This window comes from Symphalangus syndactylus, chromosome 10 (assembly GCF_028878055.3).
Source record: "Symphalangus syndactylus isolate Jambi chromosome 10, NHGRI_mSymSyn1-v2.1_pri, whole genome shotgun sequence".
Classification (NCBI taxonomy): domain Eukaryota; kingdom Metazoa; phylum Chordata; class Mammalia; order Primates; family Hylobatidae; genus Symphalangus; species Symphalangus syndactylus.
In genome coordinates, this window is record NC_072432.2 from 87,272,188 (window position 1) to 87,280,190 (window position 8,003).

Sequence of the window (8,003 nt, forward strand, 5' to 3'; positions counted from 1 at the left end):
TGTTACGTATTTTTCTTAGGACAAGATAGGCTGTATTTTCTAGCAGTTACGCATTTGTTATATATGATGATCTGGTTCTTGGAACATTCTTGAATCTAGTGTCTCTAAGGCAGGCGTGTACAGCAAGAAGTGAAGAACACAGAAATCAATGATGAAAGCATTAGAAGACAAGTGAGTTTGTCAGAACTGCAAAATATTGCTGAGTGTGGATTGCTCTGAAATCTGAAAACATTACTTGTGAATTGCTTCTATCCAAAACGCAGACACAATGCCGCGTGTTGGTTTACTTGTTTCCCATTTTTCAACCCCCTTTTCTAGGCAAAAGGTGTCCAAACCATGCAGACCCACAGAATCGAACCGATGTCTCTAGATTCCTCCTCCTAGAACTCTCAGGGGATCCAGAACTGCAGCCAACCCTCGCCGGGCTGTTCCTGTCCATGTGCCTGGTCACGGTCCTGGGGAACCTGCTCATCATCCTGGCCATCAGCCCTGACTCCCACCTCCACACCCCCATGTACTTCTTCCTCTCCAACCTGTCCTCGCCTGACATGGGTTTCACCTCCACCACGGTCCCCGAGATGATTGTGGACATCCAATCTCACGGCAGAGTCATCTCCTAGGCAGGCCGCCTGACTCAGATGTCTCTGTTTGCCATTTTTCGAGGCATGGAAGAGAGACATGCTCCCGAGTGTGATGGCCTATGACCGGCTTGTAGCCATCTGTCACCCTCTATATCATTCGGCCATCATGAACCCGTGTTTCTGTGGCTTCCTAGTTTGGTTGTCTTTTTTTTTTTTTTTTTTTTCTTCTCATTCTTCTAGACTCCCAGCTGCAAAACTTGATTGCCTTGGTAACGACCTGCTTCAAGGGTGCGGAAAATCCTAATTTCTTCTGTGACCCTTCTCAACTCCCCCACCTTGCATGTTGTGACACCTTCACCAATAGCATAATCATGTATTTTCCTGCTGCCGTATTTGGGTTCCTTCCCATCTCGGGGACCCTTTCCTCTTACTATAAAATGGTTTCCTCCATTCTGAGGCTGTCATCATCAGGTGGGAAGTATAAAGCCTTCTCCACCTGTGGGTCTCACCTGTCAGTTGTTTGCTGGGTTTATGGAAGAGGCGTTGGAGGGGACCACAGTTCAGATGTGTCCTCTTCCCCCAGAAAGGTTGCAGTGGCCTCAGTGATGTACACGGTGGTCACCCCCATGCTGAACCCCTTCGTCGACAGCCTGAGAAACAGGTATAGTAAAGGTGTCCTGCAGCGGCCACACGGCAGCACGGTCCAATCTCCATATCTTTGTATCTGTTCCATTCCTTTTGTAGTGTGGGTTAAAAAAGGCAGTCAGGTCAAATAAGAATGATAACGCAGGGTGAACACCCACTGTGACATTAGGAGTAATACCTCCTTAGGATATAAAAAACACTGTCACAGAGTATACACACGAGGGGTCCACCCACTGTGATATTAGAAGCAATATCTCCCTATAATATGAAGAAAAATATCACAGGGTGATTTCATTCCCGATGTTGGTAATAAAACAATGATAAATATTAAGATTAATAACTAATTTTAAAAATGGCATTAATAGTAATAATTCTAATCATGCATAATCCTCTCTTTAAAATAATCATTAATGATTAATAACGTCATACTGTGAATTAATATTAGCGTTGATAGTTATTAATGAGACTGATGTTTAATAATTCACAATATTATGACTCCTAATACCGCAGGAGGTGTACACCTGCCTGTGATATTGTTCCTAATATCCAGGGATGGACAGCATGATATTAGTTTTAATATCGCAGTAGGTGTACACTCACCCTGTGACACTGATCCTAATATCCAGCGGGTAGAGTATGACATGACTGCAACATAGCAATGAATGAACAGCCACCCGGTGATATTGCTCCTAACATTCACGTAAGAAGCGTATGACGTTACTCCCAATATCGCAGGGAGTGTCCACCCCTTCTGTGATATTGTTCCTAGTATCCCGAGGGGGAGAGGATGATAATAATTCCAGCATCGCAGGCTGTGTTCACCCACTCTGTGATATTGTTATTAATATCGCAGGGAGTAGAAACACCCCTGTGATACTGTTGTTAATCTTCAGGGAGGAAGAGGATGATGTTACTCGAATACAGACGGGTGTACGTCCTCTGTAGAAAGCCGGTGTACACCCGTCTGTGAAATAGTTGATAATTTCCAGAGGGGAAGATGATATTAATCACAATATGGTAAACAGGCTGTGAGTCCACCACGGGTCCTAAGAGCCAGGGGGGCAGAGGGGCTGGATCTCAGTCCCCACCTCGCGGGGGGCGCCTCGCCCCCCTGCCTCTCCCGCCCTGCATATTACGAAAAATATCACAGAGTGGGTGTACACCTCCTGCGATATGGGGGGTAAGATCATCTTGTCTTCTTTTGGATAATAGGAACAATATCACACGGGTTTGTACACTTTCTGTGATATTGGGAGTAATATCAACCTCTCTGCCTTGGAACATTAAGAACAATGTCACAGAATGGATGTACACCCCCTGCGATATTGGGAGTAATAGCAGGCTCTCCTCTCCGTGGATGTTCGGAGTCATATCCCAGGGTGGCTGTACACCTCCTGCTGTATGCACCCTATTTGTAATCTTTTATCCCTCGCCCCCCTCCCTATTAAATAATAGACAAAAAATAATGGGTTTAGAATAAATGAGTTCAAACAAATTGTCAAACATATGTGGGAAAATTGGAATCAGTTTCTGAGGAAAAGCAAAAAACTCAACAGAAATGCTCATAAAGCATCATCCCTTCATGGCTAGAGCTGCCAGGACACCAGAACACCAAAATCAGCTAGGGAAATTTTGTAGAAGTCCTAGATGTACTAACTGTTCTGTGAATACACAGAGATGTAATTATAACTGTTACCTGCATGTAGAGTAAAGATGAGAAGGGATTGGTCATGGTGGCAGCTACCTCAGGTGTTACAGAGCAGACGTGGTTCCAGGACAGTATGTGTCAGGGCAGAGGGGTCCTCGGAGGCTATTAGAAGCTGGTCATGGCACAGACATTGTAAGTCAGATGGTCTCATTACTTTCAATGACGAAAGCAAAATTGCTTTTGCATCAGCCTAATACAACGGCCTGGCAAGAGCACAGGAAACGTCCCTGTGGTGTTAGATGGAGACTTCTGATGCAGCACAATTCCTTCATCCCCTTCTCCAAAACCCCCTCTTCCAATTCCACTGAAGAGAAAATCTGATGCAAATCTGGTGTAAGCAGGCTCAGATATATCTACCACTATAGATAGTAGAGGTGAATCACAAATCCAAGCCTATCAAATACATCACTAACAAATTACATGTTTAATTTTTTTTTGAAATTAGGGATCATGATATGAAAGTTATCAGAATCAAAACTGTCACTAATGTTTAAAAGGAAATCACCTGGACAATTAGATTCAGAGAAGGCCTTGAAGAGAGGGTTCTCATGCTTCTAGGCCTGATAACAAAAACTATCACAAAATACCACAAAAACCACAACCTTGCACAAAAGCCATAGCAACCTTACACAAAATACACTTCTGTGAGGACATCTATCCAGCAACCACCTGCCCAACCTTCAACTGACATCGACCTTGTTGTTGATCTGTATAGTTGAAGATAACTGTATCGAAACAATTACATAAGCCTCTTCATTTTTCCTTTATTTTGTTTCTACTCCCCCATGCTTCCAGGTTGATCGTTTTTCTGTTAAAGACCTTGTCTTCCTTCATCATTTGAATCTACATAGTTTCTTTTGTCAGGCATGTTCCCATTGCAATGTCCTCCTCCCTAAGGTCTGTCTTTTTCCATCAGAGAGCCTTTCTCTGTTTTCTAGGTTTACAATGAGAAGGGCTCTAAAGCATTTTTGTAAAATTTTTACTGTCTTCCTAGGAACAAATCATTGACTTACAGTATTGATATTGACTTATTTACATTTCTGGGGATGAGGAATTAAAGATTTCACAAATTTTCGTCTTGAGAAGATCCAAGTTTTCACGTGAGCAAAACTGAATATGTAAATTGATATGTAAATTATTCTGCAGATAATATAGTCAAATGTTTACTTGTATTTAATTTGTTACACATGGAAATTGCATATGTGAGATAATATACTAAGAAATTATCACATTTAATGAAATGCTTTAATCAAATTCCCGATTGAATTTTTGATATCAATATCTTTTTCTTTGTTTAATCCATCTTTAGAGTGAACAGGGCTGTCTAGGCCAAAGTCCTCACTTCTATCTACATTGTCTGAGTTACAGAACTTTTTGAATTTATTATGTTGTGACAGGAAGTTTCCTATTGCTTGTTTAAAGGAGTCTCTCTCAATATGATGCAGAATCCAAAAGCCCTGAAAGGCGTATATCCTGAGTTTCTGTTACCGGAGCCAAAGGTTGCCAATTTCTTGTAGATCCTGCTACAGTTAAACTTCATTTAAGTAATCATTAAAAGCTACATTTATTCCCTCACTTGAAATTTTGATTTCACACTATTAGGACTAATTCTCTAAGTCTTTGCTAAGTAATGTTCCTCCTTTTCTTGTAGATTCACTCTGATGATCTCTATATGCAACATCAATTGACATAAAGTACATTCGGGGCAAGAGAGTTTCCTTAAATATTACTTCGTTATTCAAAATAATCACAAAAGTACTCATCGTGGGAAAACTTGTGAGGATTCATATATAGGGGAATACTTTTTCTGAGGCATAATTCTGTAAAGAAATTCACCTTAATTTGAATATATATGGGAAAATATCCTTGTTCACTAGTAGTCTATATTCACTGTTTTCTTCCCTCATAGACCAGCCAGTTCACTATTATTCTCCAAATGATGTGTGCCTCTGTAGAGTCCAGGCTATCTGCATACCTAATTTTTCCCACAAATTACTGTTTTGAATTGCACTGAATTCAATTCAAGGGGATGTCATTTATAAACAGTGCAAATATATACTGCACAAGGGATCTTAGAAATCATATGCATGGTTTGATCCATAAGCTCATATGAGCGTGCAATGTCAACTTTTTTCATGTTTTTTTTAAACCCACTTAAATTCTATTTTAAGCCACCATCTGTCTGTGCTCTTAGGGCAGTTAGCCTTAAATCATTTTAAGATGCTCCACGTCTAAGTACTGTGATAGTGACAGAGATGTCACCAGTCAGGTGTCCTAGGAAACTGACTCGGAGTTGGAGATTTGCATGCAAGGAAGTTGAAATGGATATTCCCAACACCTGCGAAGAGTGAAAGCAATAGGATTGGGCAGAGCAGGAAGCTGGCTGGAATGCAATCACTATCATGGCCGCAGCCCGCTCTACAGGGATCTTGGTGAGTTTACCTAATGACCTCAAATTGGAGCAAGCAAGCCAGGCCATTATATTTCTGTACCAAGCAGTTATCGGATGTGGGATGCCTTGAGAAGGGACATGAACTTGGATGAAGGAACTTTACTGTGCTGTGAGTGTTGTTGCCAGGAGTCAGCTGTCAACACTCCCAGGAGACGGGGAATTATGCTTTAGTCACTGAGGTGGCACCTAGTGCCAGACCACAGCCTTGTTAAACAGAGCCAGAATTTGGAGAATGGATGGTGGGTTTAACATTTGGGGCTTGACATCTTGTCCCCACAAGCTGCTGCTGGCCTATTCCTTGTCCAGTTCTGAGTGGCCTGTTTAGGCCCACCGGCTTCCTGCTTCTTCTTTACCATATCTGGAATGCAAAAGTCTACTCGTAATTTGGCCCATGGTCCCTTCTGCTTAGACATATCCTTGTAGCTATTTTTTTTAAAGATGACTATGCCTTCTAGAATATTTCTAAGAAACTGCCTAAGTCACCACTGCTACCAAGACGCCTTTGCTTTTTCCTCTTCTTAACTATGGGAAAGGAAGGTAGGAATGTAGGGAGTGAGTATTTTCTAACCTGGAAAAAAGTCATTTTACCCTATATAATTTTTGTTAGCGAATTCTTTCTTTGCACTTACTCCACAATCTTTCCAAATTCTCCCAAATGCTCAAGCTTTTAAAAAACAAAAGACAGAAATGATAGCAGGTTATTATTTTTTCTACCAAACCTTTTCTTTCTATTCCTTTACGTCAATGAGCTTAGAATAACTGCTCCTGAAACTGGGAAAGGGACTTGGGAAAAGAAAGAAAAAAAAAGCTCTCAAAGTTTAACATCACAAAACATTATAGTCACTGTTATTTTATATTTATTAATTAATTAATTTATTTATTTATTTTTGAGATGGAATCTTGTTCTGCCACCAGGCTGGAGTGCAGTGGTGCAATCTCAGCTCACTGCAACCTCCGCGTCTTGGGTTCAAGCGATTCTCCTGCCTCAGCCTTCTGAGTAGCTGGGACTACAGGCGCCGCCACCACACCCAGCTAATTTTTGTATTTTTAGTAGAGATGGGTTTCACCGTGTTAGCCAGGATGGTCTCGATCTCCTGACCTTGTGATCCACCCGCCTCGGCCTCCCAAGGTGCTGGGATTACAGGCGTGAGCCACCGCGCGTGGCCTTGTTTCGTAATTTTTACATCATATATCCCCTGCGTTAGACCAAGAGCTTGTAAAAGCCAGAAGACATACACCATTTGTAGTTCAATTAGAGATGTTTACTGATAAAACTGATTCTTCCATCTAAGGGTGGTATTTGTAGTTACAGTAATGTAGATGACAATCTAAGTTATGTTCTATAAACTGTGTCACTGACATCTCAATCTACAGCTAACTTTAATTTTTTAGAAGCAGAAGAGTGGGTTGTATAGGTTTAGAAATACATCCATCAAGCTAGTTAAGTGAGATGGATTCAAACCTTCAACTCACTGGAATATTTACCAAATTGACTATTCATTCTCTAAAGGAGCCATATAAGCAAGGTACTTTCTAAAATTCAAAATTATGTAAGGTTTTATTTCCTTTTTATGCTGTTATGAATTGGATTGTAGAGGTTATAAGGTGAAATAAGATTACTTTTACAGTAAAACATACAACACATTGTCACAAGAGGGCAGCCTTTGAACATGAATTGCTTCTCAGGCATCCTTGAAATTTTGAGAGTTACTTTAATTCACACAACTAAATAATAAAACACTACAGAGGATCTAAGAAGATACTTTGACTTACGCATATTGTTACTTTTTTATTACTGCTAGTGGAAGATGTAATCTATAAGGAATGCAAGGGCTGAATTTGTTTTATGTAAAAAGACAAATTTCTTTGGGTTGTAGATTTCAAACACCAAGATAGTAGGTCAATGTCTAAATGAGTGTATCAAAGTTCTCACACTAGCACATGTAAGTCCACCTCTTATCTACCCAAAATTCTAACCAAGCAAAGGCAAGGTGGAAGAACCAGACAAATGTAAGTGCCTAGGATACATAATTGCCACTGGATTTTATGGTTTAGTTTTCAACCTGCCAAGTTTCACTAAGAGACATGTTATTTGGAGAGGTTGCTAAAGTGTAATTGCGTGATGTCTCTGTGTACGGTTGGTCTGGACCTCTCTCTGTCCAGTGGTTGCCCTCAACTGGTTAGAGCCACTTCTCTAAAGATCATGCTTATGTCCCTGGAGCAGTCCACAGCACTATCAATGTCTGACCTCCACCTTGTTCCAATTAAGATTTCTGTACTTACTGAATTGGAAAACATACAGGTGTTTTCTGCCTGGTCACTTGTGGTTTTACAACACTCTCCCCCTCCCCACCACTGCCCCAGGTGATTTTGATGCCAGCCAAAGTGTGAGAACTACTGGCAGCTGCTGGCAGAGAGCAACAATGGCCCAAACCCTCTGCGCGATTTCAAGACTCCTATCTGCTTTTCAGCTGTATGTCCTTCTCCTTCTCACAGCTGAGCCCACGCCTCCTCCCTCAGCACTTGCAGGCTATGCTGTGCAGCCTGTGTCCAGGATCAGTCCTGACGTAAGGCAAGTGGGGTTTAAGGAGTTCTCTCTTCAGTCTTGTTTCTGCAC

At 41.3% G+C, this 8,003-nt stretch overlaps 1 pseudogene; it reads left to right on the forward strand.

Annotated features, from left to right (window-relative positions):
• The first annotated feature begins 320 nt into the window (after positions 1 to 320).
• LOC134731648 (olfactory receptor 7E24-like) lies at positions 321 to 1,237 on the forward strand (annotated as a pseudogene).
• The last annotated feature ends 6,766 nt before the right edge of the window (positions 1,238 to 8,003 follow it).